The sequence below is a fragment of the Odocoileus virginianus genome, chromosome 4 (genome assembly GCF_023699985.2).
Source record: "Odocoileus virginianus isolate 20LAN1187 ecotype Illinois chromosome 4, Ovbor_1.2, whole genome shotgun sequence".
Lineage (NCBI taxonomy): Eukaryota > Metazoa > Chordata > Mammalia > Artiodactyla > Cervidae > Odocoileus > Odocoileus virginianus.
This window is the reverse complement of record NC_069677.1, coordinates 30,872,066-30,897,664: the sequence shown is the minus strand read 5'-3', so window position 1 is coordinate 30,897,664 and position 25,599 is coordinate 30,872,066. Positions and strand designations below refer to the sequence as shown.

Below are 25,599 nucleotides of genomic sequence, written 5' to 3'. Positions count from 1 at the left end.
GTAGACTGACCCCTGATGTGCTCTAAAAGTCGGCAGTTAATGATGAAATTAAAGGAACTGTTCTAAACAATGTGCTATAAGTAATAAACTATTCTAAAATATTCCACACAATAATAAAAACTTATCAACAGTCATACTGAGTATTTTTTATGGCCTGCTGTATTGTTGCCCACCTTTAAATGCCTTTGCAGATTGCAACCCAATATTTCTAAAGCAGAAATGAGTAAACTCCACGTGAAGGAGGGGTGGATTGAGAAGTTCATGGGTTATACCTCATCATCATTCTCTGAGTCATCATTGGCAGCTTGCAGAGCTGGTGGTATCCCTTCACATAACATTCAACAACAGTGTCTCTTGTTCCCTATCATCTGTCAGGCCCAATGGTACACCCTGGGGAGACGATAGTGTTCCAAAAAGACACAACCCCTGCTTTCACAGTGATGTAAAAATGTGTAAAAATGTAAAATTAGTGTAAAAATGACATTAATTAGAATTATCATATCTATACACTTATAAAGTCTAATTTATTGTTCAGTCCCTGATCGTGTCCAACTCTTTGCAACCCCATGGACCAGGCCTCCCTGTACATCACTATCTCCCAGAGTTTGCTCAAACTCATATCTATTGAGTTGGTGATGGTATCTAACCATCTTATCCCCTGTCTCCCTCTTCTGCTTCTGCCTTCAGTCTTTCCCAGCATCAGGGTCTTTTCCAAGGACTCAGCTCTTCACATTAAGTGGCCAAAGTATTGGAGCTTCAGCTTCAGCATCAGCCCTTTCTATGAATATTCAGGGTTGATTTCCTTTAGGATTGACTCGTTTGATTTCCTTGTAGTCCAAGGGACTCTCAAGAGTCTTCTTCAGCACCACAATTCTAAAGCATCACCTCTTCAGTGCTCAGCCTTCTTTATGGTCCAACTCTCACATCAGTACATGTCTCCTGAAATAACCATAGCTTTGACTATATGGACTTCTGTCAGCAAAATGATGTCTTTGCTTTTAATATACTGTCTGGGTATGACACAGCTTTCTTTCCAAGGACCAAGCATGTTATAATTTCATGGCTGCAGTCACCATCCACCATGATTTTGGAGTTCAAGAAAATAAAATTTTTCAAGAAAATAAAAGTTCAAGAAAATAAAATTACTACTGTTTCCACTTCTACTTGCCATGAAGTGATGGGGCCATATCTTAGTTTTTTGAATATTGAGTTTTAAGCCAGCCTTTTCACTCTCTTTTTTCACTCTCTTCAAGAGGCTCTTTAGTTACTCTTTGCTTTCTGCCATTAGGGTGGTATCATCTGCATATCTGAGGTTGTTGGTATTTCTCCCAGCAATCTTGATTCCAGCTTGTGATTCATCCAGCTCAGCATTTCGCATGGTGTACTTTGCATATAAGATAAATAAGCAGGATGACAATATACAGCCCTGATGTATTCCTTTCCCACTTTTGAACCATTTTTCAGTGTCTGTTGTTTGTTGTCCATTGTCCCATGTCCAGTTCTAACTGTTGCTTCTTGACCTGCATACAGGTTTCTCAGGAGACAAGTAAGGTAGGTATTCCCTTCTCTTTAAGAATTTTCCACAATTTGTTGTGACCCACACAGTCAAAGTCTTTAGTGTAGTAAATGAAACAGAAGTAGATGTTTCTGGAACTCTCTTACTTTCTCTATGATCCAGTGAGTCTTGGCAATTTGATCTCTGGTTACTCTGTGTTCTTGCAATCCAGTTTGTGCATCTGGAAGTTCTCAGTGCATGTACTGCTGAATCCTAGCATGAAGGATTTTGAATATAACCTTACCAGTATGCAAAATGAGTGCAATTGTCTGGTATTTTGAACATTCTTTAGCACTGCTCTTTTTTGGGATTGGAATGAAAACTGACCTTTTCCAGTTCTGTGGCTACTGCTGAGTTTCCCAAATTTGCTGTCATATTGTGAGCGAAAGTTGCTCAGTCGCGTCCAACTCTTTGCAACCCCATGGACTATGCAGTCCATGAAATTCTCTAGGCCAGAACACTGGAGTGGGTAGCCTTTCCCTTCTCCAGGGAATCTTCCCAACCCAGGGATTGAACCCAGGTCTCCCACATTGCAGGCAGATTCTTTACCAGCTGAGTCACAAGGGAAGCCCATTGCTGGCATATTGAGTTCCTACACCCTGATGATATACAACATGTTCTTCCTTCATGCTATAGCATGTCTTATAAAGCTATCCACTATCCTAGAATACCCTTGTATTTCTTCTGAATGCCTATTAGGCTTTACTGCGGTTTTTAAAATCCTAAAAGATGATGCTGTTAATAATGCTAATAGGCATTCAGATGAAAGAGAAGGGTATTCTAGGATAGTGGATAACTTTGTAAGACGTGCTATAGCATGAAGGAAGAACATGTTGTATATCATCAAGTGTAGGAAAGTGTGGGACAGGGGGAGAGAATTCAAAGGGAGGGTGTTTCCAGCTGTGAGGATGATACGAGTGAAGGCTTAGAAACATAGGGACTATATGAGGAATTTTGTGGCCAGGGTGGCATGAGTTCAGGAGAGAGGGTCCAGGCTGTGCTCAGAGGACTTCTGTCTTCATCCTAATGGTGATGGGAGCCGTTTGGTTTTACCAAGGGAGAAATATGATCACATTGATATTTTGTTGTTTCATCTACATGTATGGAATCATTTTAGCTTTGGAGTAGGGTCTAGAATGGGGAGTCGAGCAAGAATAAATGTAGCAAGACTATTCTGTAGGGTGCATAAGTGCTCAAGGTAAGAGATGGCAGTGATTTGAGCAAAGGTGGAAAGAAATGACAGTTTCCTAAAGGTGAGCATGGGATAAGAATGAGCAGGATTTGGTGATGGATTGGATGGGAGATAAAGGTGTGGGAGAGAAAGTGGTATCAGAGACGACTCCAGCACCTCGGCAGATAAGGGTTCCGTTCACTGATGGGGTGCACCATGATAGGGCTGGTCTGAGACACTGGCTAACAGGAGAGACCTTCTTGACTCATTTGGTTAAGGGTTAGAAAAGGCAACCAGTTTAACTGATTCAAATTCGGTTCAACTCAGTGTATTTCCATTCTATCCAGTCCAGTTAGATTATGGAACAGCTACCAAATAAGGTCCAAGATTGTTCCAGACAAGTATGAGTGGCTCTCAATGTGATTGCACAGTCACCTCTTCTTCTTGATGGCTGTTTGCATAACCAAATCTCCCCAGGCGAAGTGCCAAGTGCCTCCAGAGACAGAAATGAAATCTCACCATAACATAGCACTTAGTACCCCTCAGAGGGCTTGACTGACTTGTAGGAGGATTGGACTGACTTTTTCTATGAGGTTTCATAGGGTGCCTTTGAGGTCACTGGGCAAGGGCTGATGTGAATGTGGGCAAACCTCTGATATCCCTTCATTGGTCAACCCTGACCAAGTGCTGGGGATTAGAGTATGTGCACATGTTCTTAGCCCTGAGTTCCTCTCAAACTGCCAGGTGCTTCTTAAGGGATTTTGTGCTCATGTCCTCATTTCCATGGACAATAACCACTCTCTAATGAGCCCATCTGTGTTTTAAAACAGCTTGTTGGAAAGGGTCTGATAGCTGGGCATTTTCTGACAAAGGCAGTGCATACCTTTATGTATCTGGGGCTGATGGTTCTACCACATCGCCACCTGAGGTTACAAGTGGAAAGCAGGAGCCCCAGCTTCCTCTCTCAGCCATGTCGGGTATCTATACTCTCCTTTCTTATGACCCTGATGTGTCCCACCTTCTCAAAGTGCCACTACCACGCCCCTCCAAAACTCACTCAGAATCTCAGGATAAGCACCATTATCTAAATGCAAATATTTCTGGGAGAACTCCTATGCTTAATCTAATTCTGGATCTTAATAATAGTGACTGACCCTTGTACACTCAACCCCACTTTCAAAATGTGCTTCTTTAAGTGTTTCATTTAATGCCCATACAGTCTTGTGGGGATCAGTATCATTATAATAATCCCCAGGGGGACATCCCCAGACCACTAGGTACTGGCCAAGCTGGGACTCTGCATTTCATGTTTTCCCCTCTCTACCAGTTGGTCCTTCTGAATAAGGCAAACAGATCTGTTTTGGAAGGGGGAGCTTGAAAATGTTTTGCGCAGAGAGGATTTTCCCATTATCCCTTGAAGTCACACAACATAGGCAGCTGTCGCGTTCTCCCCACTTAATGGTAGTCCAGCTGTCAGCACAACAGCTAAGGGTACAGGATGCAAAGGGAAATAGGCCTGTATTTGCATACTGATCTTTAACCTCCTGTGTGTGATCTTGAGCAAACGATTACAAATTAGGACAGTACAAAAAGTGATAGTAGTCATAGGGCTGTTGTAAGGAATAAATGAATTAATATATATGTATACATATACATGGGGCTTCCCTGATGGCTAGTGGGAAGGAATCTACCTGCCAATGCAGAAGACACATGTTCGACCCTTGGGTTGGGAAGATCCCCTGGAGTAGGAAATGGCTAATATTCTTGCCTGGAGAATTCCATGGACAGAGGAGCTTGGCTTGCTGCAGTCCATGGAGTCACAAAAGAGTTGGACATGACTTAGCGACTGAACAGCTTAGTGACTATAACAACAAATACATACATACATGCACACATACCCACATATACACACACAAACGTGTACAGATATACCACAGTTTCTGAATCATAGTAAATACTTTTAAAGTATTATTGTGGTTGGCAGTGTTTCTGTAGCCTTATTCCAGGGCCCAGCTTTTGGGCTGACCTCAATTTGAACAGGGGAGACAAATAACTGAAATGCTGTTTTTCTCCAGGTTGATTGGAAATGACTGATTAGAATATTGTGTCGAGAAGGTTACTGGGGTTCACTCTGAGATCAGCTGAAATTAATTGGTGTTCCTGTATGTGTGCTCTGTAGTTTTGCCCTTGCTTGAGACCTGTTTGCAGAGTCTGTCAGTCTGTGCCTTTGCTTTGCAGCCTGAATGTCTGCCGTAGGCATCAGCTCAGATTTTTTTTGTCAGGACCAGTCCGGCTATGTTCAGACTCAGTGCAGTTTCCAGCTCACAGGGCCACTGCCTGCTTGGGTGAGAGCAAAGGATTTAATGAATAGGAACTATGTAGGAATGGGTTCTAACAAGAGGGGTTAGCAGGCTGATTCAAAAATAACTACACCACAGCAAGCTGTATATTTCCATCCAAATAAAAAACATTCCTTTTGAAGACCCTGGAACAGCTGTAACTTGAGATTCCCACAAATGCTTGGAAAACTGTCAGTCCTTTCTGAGTGGCAGCAGATATAGAAGCAAGAATGCCAGTAAGAATATAAAACTGATTCTGAGAAACAGGGCATGGGTTAGCCTTGCAAGAAACCAGAATTCTTGAGCACTGATCTGGGTTTCAAGTGTTTTGGGGACAGTATTTTTATGAAACATACTGATTAAACATTTTCTGATCTCTCTCCTGAAAGAATTACAGAAATACAATAATTATTATGAATGATCTCTTAGAGTAGGGCTTATCAAAGATTCCATTCTGTGATCTGCAGAGAATTCTAACAGTGTGCTATGTTTTTCTTTTGCTTCTACCAAATTTATCAATGTCTCAGGTCATTATTTGCCTGATCACAACAACATGCATTCATGAATATGTATTAGCTAAAATCCTGCAATTTTATGTGTTAATTTGCTCATGTCTTTAGGTGTTTATAGCAATTAAATGAGACCTTGATAAATTTAGAGGAAACAAAAAAAAAAAAGCTTTGATATTATGAGTGCTTTTGTGCTTGAATTGCAGGCTCTGAGATAAATTATGTTTTGTGCAACTATTAACTCATTTATGGATTTATTAAATATTTTCCCATTTGGTTACATTTCTTCTTAGAAAACAGTCTCTTCTTGACTGCATTGTTTGATCTTCTTGTGTTCATTTTGGTTTGTGAATGCTACTAATCCTTATCTTAGCTAATGTGAGTGAGGTGTGTTGTCCTGTTGGGGACCTGTCCAGGAGTCTGGGAATTTATTTGTAATGAGTCAGGGTAGCTACGGGGCAGACTGCTCAGGGTCAGAGTTCTGTCTCAATCCCACCTACTAGGGGGGTACCAGGTGGGGAAGGGATCCATTGCTAGCAGAGGTCTCCAGTGAAGAAGGGGCCAGTGACTGAGTTCTGGCTGCCTGAGAAAGGAAACCTGAGAGTTGTAATAGTCCTACCAAGCCCAGTGGTGTGTAATTCCAGTGGCAATGTTCCAAAGGCTTGGTAGAGTAGGGATTTGAAGTGGGGTCCAGAAAAAAAGTACTGGGAATCCCAATTCCATCCTGAGAATTGGGACATACCAGGGTGGAAATGGCATCAAGGCCCAAAGGAATGAAAGTGGCAGTAACTTGGTCACAGGCCACAACTCCAGGAAGAGATGGGGTGGGGTTGCCAGATTTAACAAATAAAAATACAGGATATCCAGGTAAATCCAAATTTCAGATAAACAAATATTTTTAAGAGTCAGTAGGTCCCATGTATTGTTTAGACATATGCATACTAAAAATTTATTTACTGCTTATCTGAAATTTATCAGGGCATCCTGTATTTTATCTGGCAGCCCTAGGTGTGTATGAGGACCCTGTTCAGCACTTGTGTGCCTGAGGAAGCCTTGCTCATCTGGGATGGAGGGGTTGGCTGGGGGGTGGGGAGATTGAGATGGAGCAGGGCTGCTGTGTTTTGTGTGTGTGTGTGTGTATGACAGAGAGAGAAAGAAGAACTAAAAGAATAATACTGAATAATTTTATGTTGGCTTTAAGACCCATTTATTTTCATAATTTTCCATCTCTTTTTTTCAGGGCAAGGATTTGGTTTGCTTTGCAAGCACACGTTACACTCAGCCTGTGTCAGAGACAGGATATTTGTTGGTTTATAGCGTGAAACTGGCAAACTTGTGTGTATCCAAGGCAATGCCATCTCATTGAGAATGAAAATTTCAATCCTCCAAAATGGTTGTCCAGATTGCAGTGAACACGTGAATATTTGTAAACATTTGGATGATTGTTGTCCTTTGCATAAAAATCCACACGACTGACTCTATTTTTCCATTTTTATCCAGGTATTTTGGAATAATGTAGACAGCTGAAGAGGTTCATCTCCAAGAGAGAATACATAACCATCATGAGGTAGGAAATTTTCAAAACTACTTCTTGATGTTTTTCTTCAGTCTTTCTGGTTTGTGTTTATTCTTTTTAATGATTTTATTGATCGCTGGTTCTCATCTCACCCCGGCCCCATGTCAAGCACAGAATTTGGCACATATTAGATGATGAATAAACTTTTAAAATGAGTAGATGGGTAAATTCATATATTATTCTTAAATAATATGTGGTGGTTCAGATGGTAAAGAATCCACATGCAATGCAGGAAGACCTGGGCTCGATTTCTGGGTTGGGAGGATCCCCTGGAGGCGGGCATAGTAACTCACTCCAGTATTTTTGCCTGGTGAATCACATGGACAGAGGGGCCCAGTGGTCTACAGTCTACGGGATCACAGAGTTGGACATGACTGATCGGCTAACACGTTCACAACACACAGAGATTATACTAAGGATTGAAAAAATGTTTATTTCGAAGGGAAAGAACACGTATTTATTGACTATGTGCTGTGAGACAGGGACTAGGCCAGACACTGTATATTATGTGTCTATGTACACATACACCCGGATATGCAGATTTATGTGCTACTGCAGTCTCCTTGTGAGTAAGCATTAGTAGCCTCATTATGCATTTGTGTAGATACAGCGGTTGAGTGTATTGTGAAGATCCTCATCTAATAAGAAGCAGGGCTGGGATGTGAACCCTCTGTCTGAGCTATTAACATCTCCACTGATGCCATGCACCTTCCTGGACTAACCTGCGGTCATTGTTCTTGCTTTGGTAGCTCTCATATCTCTTTGAGAATTTGAATAAAGCCAGGTTCCTCTCCCAGAAACATGAACATAGAAAGGAATACTCCCAACTTTACAAGCACTGTGGGTTCATCGAGCATCCCTGATTAAGGACCTCATAATTAGGATACAGAGTTCTTTCTGGGGGGTCACAGCTGAAGATCAGGATCAACCTGAAACTGATGTGGCCACAGCCCAGTTCTCTGACAGCCCTATTCAAGACCCTTCCCTCAAGGAGTCTAGAGGACCGGCTATCTTCTTTTCATGCAAGATCTGCTCAGCCCTCAGGGAGCCAATGTGCATCTTTCATTCTACCAATAACTGTACATAGTACATATTAAGTATATTAATATTCAAAAATACAGATTTTCTGATTCTTAATTTTACTGTTTTAGTGATTGAAAGTGAAAGTGTTAGTCCCTCAGTCATGTCCAACTCTTTACAGCAACCTCCTGGATTATACTGTGTATGGAATTCTCCAGGCAAGAACATTGGATTGGGTTGCCATTCTCTTCTCCAGGAGATCTCCCCAACCCAGGGATCGAACCCGTGTCTCCTACATTGCAGGCAGATTCTTTACCATCTAAGCCACTAGGGAGGCCCCTGGTGATTAGACAATTAATGGATAATAGTCACCCAAATAAAATTGTGTCTGGTGTCAGGAATACAGCAGTGACCAACACAAATGTAGCCCCTACCCAGAGGCAGAGTCACCATGAAGCAAAGGAGATTCAGCTTTGTGGCCCCACTAACTCAAGCTCTTTGGAGGTCCTGGGAGAGGCCTTAAGAAAGTGTTCACATAATCGATTGCTGTGTTTTATGTAAAATATGCACAGTAAGGTATTTTTGTTTTTCTTAAAAAGCTGGTTCCCTTCCCCAACCATGGAAGCTCAAGTGCCTGCATCTGCCCCATCAGTGTCCTCATGGAGCTTCGTGAGAAGGACTGACATTTGATGGAGGAGCAAAAGACGGATGGATTCAGGGTTGGGGGAGCTCTGGGTAGCTGCTGCTAGGGGATTTGGTCTTTTTGTGAGGTGGCCTATTGAAACTGAGATCCGAAAGATGGTTGTTTTGGTTTTGTTTGTTTGTCAATAAAGGAGCTGCATTAGCAGGTGGAGGAGACTGTGGGTGACAAGGCCTGGGCCAGGATGGGGCAGGGCTGGTGTGAGACCTGAATTGGGTACCCCATGACTGGTGGGCACAGAGAATGAGGGAGGCTGATGGGCGAGGAAGCAGAGAAGAGTAAGCAGTTTCCCTATGATCCTGTAGGACTCAACCATTTTGAACTTATTCTAAGAATAGTGAGGAACTGCTGAAGGGGAATTACATGGTCAGATTTGTGTGCTAAGAACACACTCTGGTTGTTGGGTGGAGAATAGGTTTTATCTCTCTCTCTTTTTTTTTTTTTTAAATTTTGACCTCTGGAAATACTGCCTTGAACACAGCTAAAGAAATGAAATATTTCTTAGTGCAATTAAGGGAAATAATTCTCTCAAAGGCCATGCACCTCAGTATACAAGAGAACAGAGTGCCCTGGACGGCATCTCACACACCGAATCAGAAGGGCAGGTGGATCAAGGCACCAGGGAGCAGCCTGGGGTATCTGTGCTGTTGGTGGTGGTGGGTGTGGGTAGTGTGGGGCTTTTCTGGCACCCTTGGTTCTTCATCACAGTTGATATCAGGTTGGAAGCAGTGAAGATTGAGGGAGACTATAGAAAACAAAACATTTCAAAGTCACAGCTTGTGGTGAGGATAAAGGTGGTGTCAATGCTAGTGTCAAAAATAATGCCACACTTTAAGATGCCTTTCAAGCAAAAGTGAGCTTGCACGTGGAAGGGACAATGGGAGGGGAGTTTGAGGGAGAATGGATACATATAATATGTATGACTGAGTCCTTTGCTGCGCACCTGAAACTCTCACGACATTGTTAATCAGCTATGCTCCAATACAAAATAAAAAAATTAAAAAACAACAACAAAAACAGCAGTTCATCCAGCAGACTGCATACAGTAGATTTCCACGCTTCACCAGGCATGTTGCTCTCACCTCTTCCCAATAGCTTCCTCCATTCCTTACCTGGTTAGACTGGTTTTGCCCCAGACTTTGCTCTGCTACTGTTCCTCTGGAATTGTTCATAGTTTGTTAATATCAGAGAGAATCCCTGATACTGACTTGGCCCAGCAGTGATTCTGTCTGTGAGATGCTATTGTATGGGTTGTGACAGAACAGTGCATCACTGATTAGACCTATACAACTGTCTGAAGACAGTGTTTGGGGACCTAATGCCCAACTCTCCCTCATAGCACAAAATCAGTTCCACAAAATTCAGCCACCAAGGTCCAGCTCAGTGGGACTGGCTGACCAAGAGGTATGGTGATCATTTTTATTAGGATGTCTTTATTATGTGTGTTAGTTGTTCAGTCGTGTCCAACTTTTTGTGACCCCATGGACCAAATAGCCTGCCGGACTCCTCTGACCATGAAATTCTCTAGGCAAGAATACGGGAATGGTTTGCCAGTCCCTTCTCATCCCAGGGGATCTTCCAGATGCAGAGATTGAATCCAGGTCTCCTGCATTGCAGGCAGTTTCTTTAACATCTAAGCCACCAGGGAAGCCCATGTATTTATTAAGTGAAGGAATTATATAATACATATTTAGATGAACATGAAGTGTTCATGATTAAAGGGTAATGAACACTTGTCCGTAAAATTAACAGATACACAACATTTCATTTATGATGATGCTAGATAAGTAAGGAAGTAAGACCTTTTCAAGATTATGATAGCATATCTTATCTGCCTACATTAAAACAATCTTGGGAGACTAACGCAGGCTCCACATTGCCTATAGTTTAATACAAAATATCAGCACCTAGGGTTAAAAATCTTCTGGCAAGTCAGGAGTGAGGCTTTCAATGTTCTTATCATCTATCAACCTGGAAAGCTTTTCCTCGTTTTTCTGTTTGGGGGAGGAGTTTTATATTTGTGTACTTGTCAACTTGAGTGAGGGTTTGAAAAGTCTAAGGAAGGAAAAGGAGCTGATGGTCACTGTTGTGGGGGGAGGAAAGTGAAGGTGCGGGAACCTAAAGGGCCGAGGAGGGAGGTGGGTGTGGGGAACGGAGGCTAACTAGAGGCTACTGTCAGCCCAACCTGTTTCCTTCATCCCTGGGAGCTGGCCCTGTCCCTACTCTCTGCGACAAAGACACCGCCGTTTGGAGGCTCTGCAGTCGATCCACACTGCGTGATATGTGTCCCTGCCATATTCTCGTGTGTCGTCAGAGAAAGACATTCTCCTCCCTGGAGTCCACAGGAGTCCACATGCTCTGCTTGTGGGGAAGTGGACACTTGGTCCCATTTTCATACTTTTCAAAAATTAGCCAGCGATGAGTCACAATTTTGTCAACTTCTCTGCTATGAGAAGTCATAGATGGAAGTACACAGAAATGATTTCTTTAATGTGATGTCCTTTCTATGTGGCAGTGGAATGACTTTCCTGCCATCAGGAGATACCTGTTCTTTGAGTTATTTTTATAGTCATAAAGGCAGATCTGTAAAAGGCTATGCCTGATAGCTCTACTTTTATTGATTTTCTTCAGAATTGTATCATACATTGAAATGTTGGGGAGCGGGAAAAGAGATTAAATATATCCTGATTGTCTGTGAGTGCTTTACAGAATTAGTTGGTGTGAATTATAATTCCTAAACCCTGTTGTTCAAGCAATATAAACTTCCACATATTCTGAAATAGCTTAATTCCTATTTTGAGCGCCTGTCTTGTGCCAAGAACTTAGTCTCAGTTCATGTGGGGTTTCTGACCCCATTTTCCTTGGAGTGGTATGCAAGCTCATGAGGAAAAATTGCTAGTATACTGCTAGTGTGGGGCTGTTGGATGTTGGAGAGGGCTTTGCAGTCCGTCTGGTCTTTAGCACCGTGTGAGCACGACCAGAATGAAAAGCCAAGTGACCCACCCACCTAACCAGCCTCTGGGTTGTCATTCACAAGTTCTCTTCTCGTTCCTGGACATTTTGCGCCTCCTGAGTCACTCTGGCTTACAGGGGCCCTGTGATGCAGTAGGGGTCCAGAGTTACTTATTTTATCTTGTCTCTAATGCTGGGTATTTGAAGTATTATTTTCCATTTACAAAGGACAGATATTCAATTCAAATTAATTTTAGCAAAAGAGGAGAACTAATTGTCTATGTAACTGCAAACCCTGGGGCTTCAGTCACAGTGGGATCCAGGGGATATATGACTCTTTTTTTTAATCTATTGACTCTGTTTTCCTTTATTTTGACCCCCAACAATGTCTGCTTTGGGTGGGCCTTTCATCTAGCAATCTCAGAGGCAGAGAGGTCCTTTTTATCTCAGCATCCTATTAATTCCAAAAAAGTACTCTGATTGCCCCTGTTTGGGTTGTATCTACTGTTAGACTCTGATAAGCTTGGACTGTGTATTTCCCCCAGTGGTTGCCAGTACAGGATCCTGTGATTGTGAACCTTTCTAGAGTTCCAGAAATGAGGAAAAGGCAGATCCAAGATGAAACAATGGAGCAAGGAGTAAAAAGCAAACCAACGGCCACTGTTTGGCGAGTAGGAGTTTATGAGTTAGGTGCTATGTAGTGCTTTCTCAGCCATGGTGAAGTGAATCCGTGTCCAAGAATGGGCTAAAGGGCTAACATTTCTTATTAATTGCAGGCACTGTGCTGAGTACATTGAATGCATCATATCCTTAGCTGTTGCTGGATTCAGCCCTTTTAAGAGACAGATATCACCCAACAGGGTGAACTAGACCTCGTGTGAAAGGAAAGTCCTTACTTCCTCAGCATTCCCAGCTCCCATTTCACACACTACTCTTGATCTCTCTCTTCTGATATGTCTCAGTGATATTCCACCACTTACCAGTCCGGTTTTGTTGTACCAACTGGCCATCTCCCCAGAGCTTCCAACCTACTCTCCCCTTCTGCCTGACAGTTCCAAGTACAGAACCCCACCCCCAGCCCTGTTGACTTACTCTGTGGGTTATTCATACTGAGTTTTCAAGGTGGCCCTGACAGCATATATTTGTTGGTTCCATAGAACTGGCATTCTCTGAGGTAAACAGTTATCACAGTTTTATATCTAGGTTTCCAAGAAGTAAAGGACCTTTTCAAGAGACATATATCTAGATATAATTAACATGAATATAGAGTTAAACCCAAAGCCTGATTATAAATTCACCAGACACTATCTTAGATTAATATGCACGAAGCCCTTGTTAAGTCCTTGAAATTTGGCAAATCAAGATTGAATTTTTGGTTTAGTCAATAAAGATATTGCAGCCTGATGATATTCCTGGGTGACGCTCTTTCCTGAATTTTGAGTTGAGAAAAAAAGAATGAAATTTAAGAATACAAGGAAACTGACTCATTATGAAGATTTGCTCTGTTTTTGAGAATGGTGCTTCCCAGAGTTGTGCAATATGCCACATAAGCAGTATTGCATCGTGACCCTGAAAAGAAAGGAATAATTACAAACTTCATTTAAAATAGATCACCATTTATTTAAATTATATGATTTGCTTTAAAAAAGTTAGACTTAAGGCTTACTTGTGTTACTTATAAATGTATGTCTGTATATTAAAATTCAAAGTAATAGCAATATATCTGTGATCTACTTGAGCCCTGCAATTTCTCATATCTGATTCATTTGCCAATAGGGTATCACATTGTTGATTCGCTATAAAGGCTTGGCTTTCTGATTCTAAGGATAAAAATTATATAAGCATCAGAATCCAAACGCTTCTTTTATTTCAAACCACTCTTCACATTTTGACAAGTTAAGCACAAATGAATCATAAATGTACAGATTAAATTCCTCTTGGAATACAAATGGGTTTAAATTGGAGGAAGAAAAAGTGGTTGGTCAAATGGATCCCTATTTTGCTGAGCGGAGAACTTTCAAAAAATAGCTTAGTGTTTGAAAAATCTAAACATGCCCTAATAAAACCACGAATGTGAATATTTCCATATTTTAGTGTTCTGTTTCCATTTCAAAGTCAAAATAGTTTAATGAGCATGTTTAGAAAGAAATTCTCTCCCTTTCCCTAATTAGTGGTTTTTCTTATCTGGCATCCCTTATAGTTTTACTTGAATTTCTTCACTTCATCATCTGTAGTCAAATAAAAGCATAAGCTGACTCTGCCTGATTAAGACCGTGACTGCCTCTGTGTGGGCTCCATGGTTTACCTAGGCAAGAAATTTCTCTGCTTGTTGCAACCACCACATAACAGGAACACATTAGTTGGGTCGCTGAGTGAAAACCATCAACAAGACACAGTTACAAAGGGTGAGAAAAATACATTGCTGCTTATCTGCTCCACATTCCATATTCTTTAATAATGTGAGCTGACTTGGGCTGGGTGTGTTGAGAAAGCAATGAGAAGGATGAGAGAAAAATAAAGTAAATAATCCTAAGGAAACGAAGTTACCCATCTCAGTAAAAGAAGGTAACCCTTGCAGACTGAGATAAAGTAAGTACTTTATCCCAAAAGTAGAAACCATGTATTTATTGAAGCCTCTCACTGGATGAGAAGGGGCTTCCCTGGTGGCTCAATCATTAAAGAATCCCCCTGCAATTCAGGAGATGTGGGTTTAACCCCTGAGATGGGAAAGTCCCCTGGAGAAGGAATGGCAACCCCCTTTAGTATTCTTGCCTGGGAAATCCCATGGACAGAGGAGCCTGACTAGCTGGGTCACAGGAGTCAGACACGACTTAGTGAGTAAACCACCACCACCACTAGGAGATAAAGTCAGAAATTAATCTTCCTAGGAGATGAGCAGAACTCAGTTGGCATGTGAGCAGAAAAGGTAGTGGGGGAAGGGTGGGGAGTGCTGAAAACAGCAAGAAAGAAATAGATGATGATTTAGCTAGGTCACATAGTCAAGCACTTAGTCCAGGAAGAGGCAGCCTGGGGAAAGCCAAGTTCTTGATAAGACAGAGCAGGGAGGTGCCCATAAATAAAAAGATATTTAAACAAGAGGCCCACTTCTTGGTAGCTGCGATTATTTTTCATTGATAGAGCACAATCAGTTGTGAGTATTGCATAGCGCTTGCTGTTAAGAATCATGCTTTTAAGAGCCATGGGGTAAGACTTTGTCTCAGTAGAGCAGGAAGCTTAAAGAAATATTGAGATGAAGCCTATCTAGCAAAGAATCAGTCAGTTCAGTCACTCAGTCGTGTCCAATTCTTTGCAACCCTATGGACTGCAGCATGCCAGGGTTCCCTGTCCATCACCAACTCACAGAGCTTGCTCAAACTCATATCCGTGGAGTCAGTGATGCCATCCAACCATCTCATTCTCTGTCATCCCCTTCTCTTCCTGCCTTCAATTTTTTCCAGCATCAGGGTCTTTTCCAATGAGTCAATTCTTCGCATGAGGTGGCCAAAGTATTGGAGCTTCAGCTTTAGCATCAGTCCTTCCAATGAATATTCAGGATTAATTTCCTTTAGGCTTAACTGGTTTGATCTCCTTGCAGTCCAAGGGACTCTCAAGTGTCTTCTCCAATACCCCAGTTCAAAACCATCAATTCTTCACTGCTCAACATTCTTTATGGTCCAACTTTCACATCCATACATAGCTACTGGAAAAACCATAGCATTGACTGCACAGACCTTTGTCAGTAAACTAATGTCTCTGCTTTTTATGCTATCAAGATTGGCCATAGCTTTTCTTCCAAGGAACAAACATCTTTTAATTTCATGGCTGCAGTCACCATCTACAGTGATTTTTGGAACCCCCCAAAAATAAAGTCTCTCACTGTTTCCATTGTTTCCCCATCTATTTGCCAGGAATTGATGGGACTGGATGCCATGATCTTAGTTTTTTGAATGTTGAGTTTTAAGCCAGCTTTTTCACTCTTCTCTTTCACTTTCATCAAGAGGCTCTTCAGTTCCTCTTCACTTTCTGCCATAAGGGTGGTGTCATCTGCATGATCTGAGGTTATTGATATTTCCCCAAAAATCTTGATTCCAGCTTGTGTTTCATCTAGGCCAGCATTTTGCATGCTGTACTCTGCATTTAAGTTAAATAAGCAGGGTGACAATATACAGCCTTGACATATTCCTTTCCCAATTTGGAACCAGTCTATTGTTCCATGCCCAGTTCTAACTGTTGCTTCTTGACCTGCATGCCGATTTCTAAGGAGGATGGGTGGCATTCCCATCTCTTGAAGAATTTTCCAGTTTGTTGTGATCCACATAGTCAAAGGCTTTGGTGAATCTATAAAGCAGAAGTAGATGTTTTTCTGGAACTCTCTTGCTTTTTCTGTGATCTGAAGGATGTTGGCAATTTGATCACTGGTTCCTCTGCCTTTCTAAACCATGCTTGAACATCTGGAAGTTCTTGGTTCATGTACTGTTGAAGCCTCACTTGAGAATTTGAGCATTACTTTACTAGTGTGTGAGATGAGTGGAATTGTGAGGTAGTTTGAACATTCTTGGGCATTGCCTATTTGGGGATTGGAATGAAAACTGACCTTTTTTAGTCCTGTATCCACTGCTGAGTTTTCCATTTTGCTGGCATATTGAATGCAGCACTTTCACAGCATCATCTTTTAGGATTTGAAATAGCTCAACTGGAATTCCATCACCTGCACTATCTTTGTTTGTAGTGATGCCTCCTAAGGCCCACTTGACTTCACACTCCAGGATGTCTGGCTCTAGGTGAGTGATCACACCATTGTGGTTATCTGGGTCATGAAGATCTTTTTTGTATAGTTCTTCTGTATATTGTTGCCACCTCTTCTTAACATCTGCTTCTGTTAGGTCCATACCATTTCTGCCCTTTATTGTGCCCATCTTTGTATGAAATGTTCCCTTGGTATCTCTAATTTTCTTGAAGAGACCTCTAGTCTTTCCCATTCTGTTGTTTTCCTCTATTTCTTTGCATTGATCACTGGGGAAGGCTTTTTTATCCCTCTTAGCTGTTCTTTGAAACTCTGCACGCAGATGGGTATATCTGTATATCTTTCTTTTTCTCCTTTGCCTTTAGTTTCTCTTCTTTTCTCAGCTATTTGTAAGGCCTCGTCAGGCAACCATTTTGCCTTTTTGCATTTGTTTTTCTTGGGGGTTGTCTTGATCACCACCTCCTAAACAATGTCACATACCTCTGTTCATATTTCTTCAGGCACTCTATCAATCTAATCCATTTTTTCTAACAAAGAATACTGGGACTGAATCCATATACATTGACATCAACTCTACTACTAACTTTTGATTTTCAATATCACCTTGGAGACCAGTTATGTTATTTTCAACATCTGGGCTAATTTCTCTTTATATTTCCCAGGCAGCCTTCTGCACCTAACCTTGAGTTTTTGTCATGTTTGAGGGATATTTATTATTCATTTCTAGATTCTGGGGGAATTCCAGGGAGTGGAGGGGAGAATGTCACCCTTTTTGTCTTCTATGTAAACTGGAGGTGAGGGTTGTCCAGACTATATTAAAAGGGCTCTTTTCAGAGTCATCTGGAACCTTGAGGAAAGTGTTCTATTTTTGTGTTTGGGTGGCCTGCAAGCCCTCCAGCCATCAACCTACCTACCTACTATAGGAAATCTCTTTGTCAACTCAGCTTCTGCCTGCAGTCAGCTTTGTTCATTTACTCCTGGAATTTGCAGGTAGAGTCTTCAACAGCCAGATCATTAAAGGGGTAGGTGTTGCTATCTGATATAAAGGAACCATTGTACAAAGCACATTCAGTTATAATTATCACGCAGACAAACTGGAGAAAATTAGTTCTTTTCCTAGAGATTTTTGAATAAACTTCTTTGGAGATTCACCTGACGGTAAGTATCTACTATGACCATGTAGCCATGTGGAGGCTGATGTGTGCTTTTCTATTTAGACATCTGAGTAAAACTCTAGAGAGACAGTTGGGTATAATAAACAGAACATTGGCCCTAAATGGAACCTGATAAGCCATGAGTTTAAATCCTAGCCTTGTCACTCAGTAACTCTAAGACATTGAGCAAGTTACTTGTAAACTCCTTGGATCTCAGTTTCTTCATCTGTAAAGTGGAGATAATAGTTCTCTAGATAAGTACCAAGAGAGATGATATAAGTGGGTCACCTGGCACCCATTGGGCTCGCAACAAAGATTGGTTTCCTTTCCTTCTTTCTTTCTTCCAAGTGTCCTCACCTGCAGAAAATAATTTTTTTTACCAGTGTTTTTCAAAAGGCTAAAAATTCACCCAAACTTCATGGGCATAAAAGGACTCCACCAAATAACCCTTTAACAAGCAGTTCCATAAAAGCATCTGGAAGAGATATATTATTTCTTTTAAAGAGCATAGGGTTTAGCAACAGAAAAGTTACAGAGAACAATGTTTTTCAAGCAGTGGTTTTAAAGTGGCTGGGAGGTCAAGTCACAAATAATCTAAGGTCCTTTTCAGCTCTAAAATTCTGTGATTTCATGAAATTCAACAGTAGCTACAAACCAAGGCTTCCCTTTATGACTCAGAAAGGATTGCAGGCTCTGGGCTGGCTACTTGGCATACCAAAGATTTGATTAAAAACCCACCATCTTCAAATATTAGCTTTGGGATTAGCAAATCAAATAAATGTATGTGATAGCTTAGTCAGATGTGGCTAAGTTGTTTTTGTCTGCCAGTACATTCTGAGACAGTAACCAATAGCTAAGCAAACTAGCAAAGAGTCCATGAAGTTGAGAACAGGGAAAGGGGGTATTCCCAGCCCAATCTTTTATATCTTGATTATTGACTGCCACAGTCTATGTGTGGAAATTGAGCTATATGTAAAATAAGAGATCTTCGGGAAAAATTTATAAAGATGTCTAGTCCTGAAACTAAGAACTCTCAAGAAAATCCAAACAAGGATGCTGGGGTAAAAATGATTTTAATTTCTTTTAAAAAGAGAATTAATTTCCGTTTAGATGAATTTTTAAAGAAATGAGTTCTAGAAAACTTGATTTTGCCACACTAAGCATTGTTTGAAACAGTTTATTTTCAGTGGTTATTTCAAGATGAGAAATGGAATGTAAACACTCAGGATATGACAATATCTCTTGTAAGGAGTGAGTGCATATGTGAGTGTGTGTTGGGAGGATGTCTTCCTTTGAGAGGATAATTTTTTCCTCTTGCCTTGGGAGTTTATTGCTAGAAAATACTGCAAATTTTAAATATCATTTCATTCTATGAAAACATGGATTCAAAAGTCACCTTTTTTCACACTGGGAGTTAGGGAGAATTTAAGTAATTAAGTAACAAGAACACAGATTTCTGAAGATACTTCAAAATCAAGATATTCCTGCCTAGGGAAGTAATAGCCTGTAGCAACAGACAGCTGCCAAGACAAGCATGTTTTAAGCACCTACTATATGCCGGGTTCTGCTTTGACACTTGTGAAGGAACTGAAACCCTGGAGCTCTGTCAGTGCCCCCAGATGGTGTTCTAATTTACAGAAAAACAAAATACTGTTAGGGTGAAATGGAGTCTTCTACACAAACCTGAGCAGATGAGAGATCTAATTTAGGTGAAGCAACATTACATAGTATTCAAAACTACTGCAAAAGGAATTTGCTTTTCTAAATCGTAGTGACTTTTTAGACTTTGGACTATTCACCTTCAATAAATTTCTACTGAGTGCCTACCACGTTAAAAGAACTGGGAGGGTATAAAAAAATGATAAAAAATGTTTCTGCCTTTTATTATAGTCTAGAAGGGCAGAATATTTACTGTCGCTTTAATTGAATGCTATGTATAATTATTAATGGTATAATTTTTCCAGCTAAATTTTCATAAGTATGTATGTAAGAAAGTTACTTCATGGTTTTAACTTTACAAAAGTAAACAGAGCCACCCAAACTTAAAAGATGTCAATCAATAAACAAAACTGGGAATAGAAAAGAAAAAAGCAAAACTGGGAGACATTACACTGAAATGTTCATAGTGATGTTTTTATCGTGGTAGAAACATGAGTGATTTTGGTTTTTACTTTTATTTATTTTTTTAGAATAAGCCTACATTTCTTGTATACTTTATTTTGTGTTTTTTAAAAAAGTTTATTTATTTTTGGCTTCACTGGGTCTTCATTGCTGCGTGGGCTTTCTCTTGTTGTGGCGAGCAGGGCTTGCTCTTAGTCGCATTGTGCAGCCTTCTTATCGTGGCAACTTCTCCTGCAGTGGAGCAAGGCTCTAGGTGCTGGGGCTTCAGTAGCTGTAGTACTCAGTCTCAGTAGTTGCAGCTCCCAGGCTTAGTTGCTCCATGGCATATGGAATCTTCCCAGTCCAGGAGTTGAACCCATGTCCCCTGAATTGGCAAGCAGATTCTTATCCACTGTATCACCAGGGAAGCCCCTCTTGTATACTTTAAAATATAAAAATTCCTTAGAAGAAGGGTATGAAGGAGGAAATATAGTTAAGGAAGATGAGAAGAAGGGAGAAAGAAAGGGAAAGGAAATAAATCACACTTGAGAAAGAATATTTTTCTTTCTGCTACTCACGCTTCTGAGAACGCTAGCTATGTAGGCCATAAGCCCACAGCTGCTCATTTTTTCATGTGAAAGTTGTCAGGTTTTTCCCAGATGTGGCAGAGATTATGGAGCCATGGGTGATTAACATCCGGAGGGGATGGACAGATAGACATCTAACTTGAGTACTATAGAAAGAGTTAGAATGATAGAATGGTTAAAGGAAATGGGAGGCTGAGCTTACAGCTGTTGGCCCAAATAAATAAGAAGCAAGTGAAAGTCCAAGTGAAAGAGATTGGGTCCAGGGAGTGACAAGTAGATGAGGATGGGGTCTCGGACAGAGGCCGAGGGAGGAGCACTGCTGGGGAAAAGGCTGGCCGCGTGCCATGGATGTGAGAGTGATCACCAAGTTGAAGGCAGGCATGGGGTCTGAATCACCTGCTAGAATGATACCGAGAGTTTTTTGTGGTGCCATCACAGACTCTTTGCCAAGTTAGAACTCCTAAGGGAAGCCTCAGAGGACTTTTATTAGGGGGACCACTTCAGAACAACCTGCCTACTGGTAAAGGGTGAGATCTGCCCCGGAGTTTCTCCTATGCAGAGGCCACCTCTGTCTCACTTATGTCATCTCTGCTGGCAGTACGTGGTCCTCAGAGGCATTACTTATCAAGAGATGCAGGATGCCTTTCCAGAATTGCTGCATGAGTTGTAGTTCAATCTTTTTCTCCCAAACCCAGGTTTCTGTGGAGCACCATCAGACTGAAATTCAGTTAGCTTCCATGCTATAAATGTGCTAAGTGGTATGGTGCTGAAACGGATGGGTTGGAGATACATTTTAAAAACCAGAGTATTCCGCAGAAACATCTAGATTTCTGATGTTGGTTGATAAATTGGAAAATCTGTTAACATCAGGCCCTGACTCCTATGAAGTTACAATGGGATAGAGCTGAAAAAATGGCATTCATCCATCTCCTTCTTTCTGTGTGACTGGACTGTTTCCCAAAAGGATTGTTTTGCTTACTGATAAACAGAGACACTTAGGAGCAAACAACCTTCTTCCTCCTCTGGGCATGAGGTTTCTATGACTCCTAAAACTCTGACATTATCTGGGTCCATGAAGGCAATAAATTGAGCACAAGATATTCGGCTGAGGGTGGGTGGGTAGAAAGGTGAAAAGAACTTGGGTTCCTCATGGCATCATTGAGCCATTCAATTAACCTGTCCGAGAGCCATATTGTCAGATTTCTTGTTATGATGATGTATTTTGTTGATTCTATGTTGCACTTTCTTTTTATAGTTCAACACCTCTGAAATCAGAATGTATTTTGCCATGGTAATACCTTACAAAGACTGCTGGCCAGAGGTGGTCCTGACATGGTTGTCATTTCTGTGCATGTGTCAAATTGATCATTATTCCCCAGGCCATGACTGACAGCTGCAGCTCCTTGACAGTTGAGTCAACAAACCATTGAAGGACATTCATGTTAGGGATCTTGTTTTTTGTCTGAACACCTTCCATTGGTACCTTCTGGAGAGATAAAGTAAACATCACTATCAAAACTTGCATAATGAATGTCGATGTTAGGAAGAAAATTCAAGAGACAGTAGTGGAACAATTTTTCAAAAATGCTACATCAGCAACACTTTGCATATCACAGAGGATAATATTGGGTAGAAAAAATATGGATATTGATGGCTCTGAGTTTAAAAATGATTCAGAAGTTTCAAAATCTGAAAATGAAAATGTCTTAAGAATATGAACTATGTATGTTTGATTTATGGCTACATATACTTATACTTCTAATGTATATATGTGTTATATGATAAAATATATTTATACATTTTACAGTTCTCTTACAATAGGTATAAAATTTAAAAAATTAAGTCATTAGGATTGTGTCAATCCTAATTGGCAGTGTTTTTTTTTTTTTCCTTCTCTCTTTTTTAGTAGTTCATAAAATAATGGCATGTGTTCCAATTGGCTACTTACATTTGACAGAATCACTGAATTCTTTGTTGTTAAAGTTGTGGCCTTCTCTCTCTTGCAGTCAAACTTCCACAATGATGTAGCATATATTTTATGAATATTTTACATGTAGTAGCTTTCATTTTGGGTTTTCTATGTGGCACTAGTGGTAAAGAATCTACCTGCCAATGCAGGAGACATGCATTTAATCCCTGAATTGGGAAGATCCCCTGGTGTAGGAAATGGCAACTCACTCCAATATTCTTGCCTGGAAGACTCCATGGGCAGAGGAGCCTGGTGGGCTACAGTCCACAGGGCCACAGAGTCAGACACGACTGAGCACACACTCACGCAGCTTTCATTTTCGCTCCCTAAAGGAAAAGGAGTAGAATAGGTTAATGTCCCTGAAGTGTGGGAATCTGAGTTCTCCATCTGGTCTCTTCATAAACAATAGATACAAGTAGTGACAGGACTACTGTCTTGTTAGTGTAAGCATATGATGAGTAGGGTGAGCAAGGGGAGACTTGTCTCTCTGTGAGCTCAGAAGATATCTCTACATCCTCCCTTTTGCAAAGACTTCTTACTGTTCAACAACCAGTAGTTGTGCTCCTGTGTTAACAAGGAGTATCTTCTGAAAACGAAAATGTGCCAGCATCCTTGCCAATAGATTTCTTAATTAGCTTGCTGATACTCTTAGCAACTGATTTAGCTATTGTGCTAGAAATGAATTGAGTTCTTTTTTCCCACAGCACCCCTTTTATGCTCTCTGACTGTTATAGGATCGTGGTGCTCTTTGATTAACCCATCATAATTTCCTAAAGTAAGCAAACATTTGAGAAAATGTCCACGGCACATTACTGCATTGCTTAAACTTGCTGCTAATTCTGTTATTCCTTGATACCTAGCTCTGTCTTAACAATAGTGTTAATGATACCACTTATTTATTCTACAGCTATGCGTTTTCTTTTGGCGTATTTCCTCCTCACTGACAAGATTAGTTGCCTCCCTTCAAAGAAGCTTCACCATGGACATTATTGTTGGGAGAAGAAACATTTCCTACTTTTCAACCTGTGCATGCCCTAGACATTCACGTCTGAGAAGCATTCACTGCAACATGGGTCTTTTAGGGTAACTAAGCAGGGACCGGGCGTTCCATCCTTGTGATAAAGTACATGTTTCCTGTTAAACGCAAGTTCTTCATTTGAAAAGGTTGAATAGAATGCTATTTTAAAGAAATTCCAGTTAAATTTAGTGTCAAAAAAATTCAGTCCAAGAATAGTTCCTGGCTTTAAGCCTGCATCGTTTCTTTTGTTGTGAATTGGATGCGTCTTCATTCACTGTAAGCATTTCCTGCAGTGTTTGTCCTTCTGTGGACACATATTGATGGTTTTGTTAGCTTTAATAGTATTTGTCACTTCCCTGGTGGCTCACATGGTAAAGCGTCTGCCTACAATGTGGGAGACCTGGGTTCGATCCCTGGGTCGGGAAGATCCTCTGGAGAAGTAAATGGCAACCCACTCCAGTACTCTTGCCTGGAAAATCGCATGGACAGAGGAGCTCATGGGGTTGCAAAGAGTTTCATTTCATTTCCTTCTAAAATGACTTATCTAAATTTTATTATTGCCAAACAAGCAAGACCTTGTTTTTATGTTAAGTTTCTGTCAATTGTTTAGCCAACTTCTATCATAAAGCTGGGCTGCTCTATTCCCTGCTCTTATCTTCATCCCTGTCTAGAAACCATATCTGCTCTTCTTCTCAGTACTTCAAAGGAGATAGCCTTAAAAGACAACCCTCTGTATTTTTGCTGACAATTCTTTTGATTTTAAGGACTGGAAAGTCTACCAACGTCCTGTCAGTCTCTCTGACCTGCCCTATGTCTCCTTTGGCTTCTCCTGTTCAGCTCTTCCTTTGTTCTCTATGACTGCTGGAGGAAAACTTCTGTTTCTTTAATGCATATTTGGTGCTCCTGGGTCCTGCCCTAAATGTCTTACAGATCCCGCTTAATCCTTCCAAATGCCTTAAAGGTAACTATTATCATCCCAAAGTAATTAGACAACTAGCCTCAGGTTACTCAGCCAGTTAATGACAAAGCTGAAGTTTACAACCTCATTTGCCTAACTGAAAACCTCTGTCTCTAGTTATGAAAGTAACATTCAGAACCTCCTAAAGAATATGTTAATTTTGGGGGGATGTGGAATTTCTAGTCCACTTCACTTTCCTTATATTCCTGACATAGAAACATAAGAATGACCATGTCCCTGAGCTTCATTCTCCACATATTTGATGTGTGATATTTTCTTATATTTTACTTCAAATTTTACTACATCTGAATTTTGGCACCAGTTTTTTTTGTGTTAATTTCTAAATTAACTTTTCTCCAAAATTTGTAATCAGTACATTTCTTGTCATAATTCTGCCAAAGTATCAGGATTTCATGATAGGCCCTGTTTTATAGTCCTGATTGAAATTCTTGGCTCTCTATCAGATTTTCCTGGTACAAGCTGAAACACAACAACAGGCATCTGAAGGTGTTGTGTGGGGTAATAGGCCATCTTTCAGGCTCCTTTGGACTGAAACTATATACAAAAAATAAACCCAACTTAATACAGTACGTGATATGGAAATGCTAACATCAGTGTTTGTACAGGAATCAATACATCTGGTCAATTGACGGGGTTGCTGAGAAAAACCTTGAAAATAACAAGAGCAAGGTAAATACGTCAGATTTGTCAAATTCTGCAGCAATGTCTTCATTGGACAGGCAGGGCAGCTGCCGATTGTTCCTGTGATTCCTCCAACTCAGCTAAGTGTTCAGAGTCTTTGGGATTCTACTCCAAAAGAGAAAAATTATGGGATAATTTAATTCTGGGATCAGTCAGCTTCAGGATAGGAACAGATCTTCCTATTGAATATTGTGAACTCAGAGTTACACTAAAGAAGAACTCAGTCACCCCTAGGGAACAAATCAACTAACATATTTGGAAGAGAAAGGAGGACAATTTTTATGTGACTTTTAGCAAATTTGCTCATTATCTCTTTAATATTTTCTGGGCTGTTGACAGTGATAAGTATATCAAATTAATTCTTGGATGATTTGCTAGACTGACTGAGTTTGGATCTCTAGGAGCTGTAAGCAAAAGCTCATCTAATCCAGTTGGATCAATTCCTTCTCTCCCGTCCTCTGTGTATCTCCTGACTGTTACCCCCAACTGCCGTAATTAAACATTCCTGTTTCTTGGCACTGTGTGGACCAGAGTGTCTCAGTGTG

At 40.8% G+C, this 25,599-nt stretch overlaps 2 long non-coding RNA genes across 2 annotated transcripts in view; one reads left to right on the top strand and one right to left on the bottom strand.

The window, feature by feature from the left end:
• LOC110142972 (uncharacterized) overlaps positions 1-25,599 on the top strand; it is a 484,405-nt gene that overhangs the window by 264,695 nt on the left and 194,111 nt on the right. The window contains exon 4 of the long non-coding RNA XR_011487293.1: positions 7,075-7,141. This is a non-coding gene — a long non-coding RNA (uncharacterized lncRNA). The remainder of the gene's footprint in view (positions 1-7,074; positions 7,142-25,599) is intronic.
• Positions 18,882-22,696, bottom strand: LOC139034657 (uncharacterized). Its single transcript, XR_011487150.1, has 2 exons — positions 22,586-22,696; positions 18,882-21,893 (listed from the first exon to the last, which is right to left on the bottom strand). It is a non-coding gene; the product is annotated as an uncharacterized lncRNA (long non-coding RNA).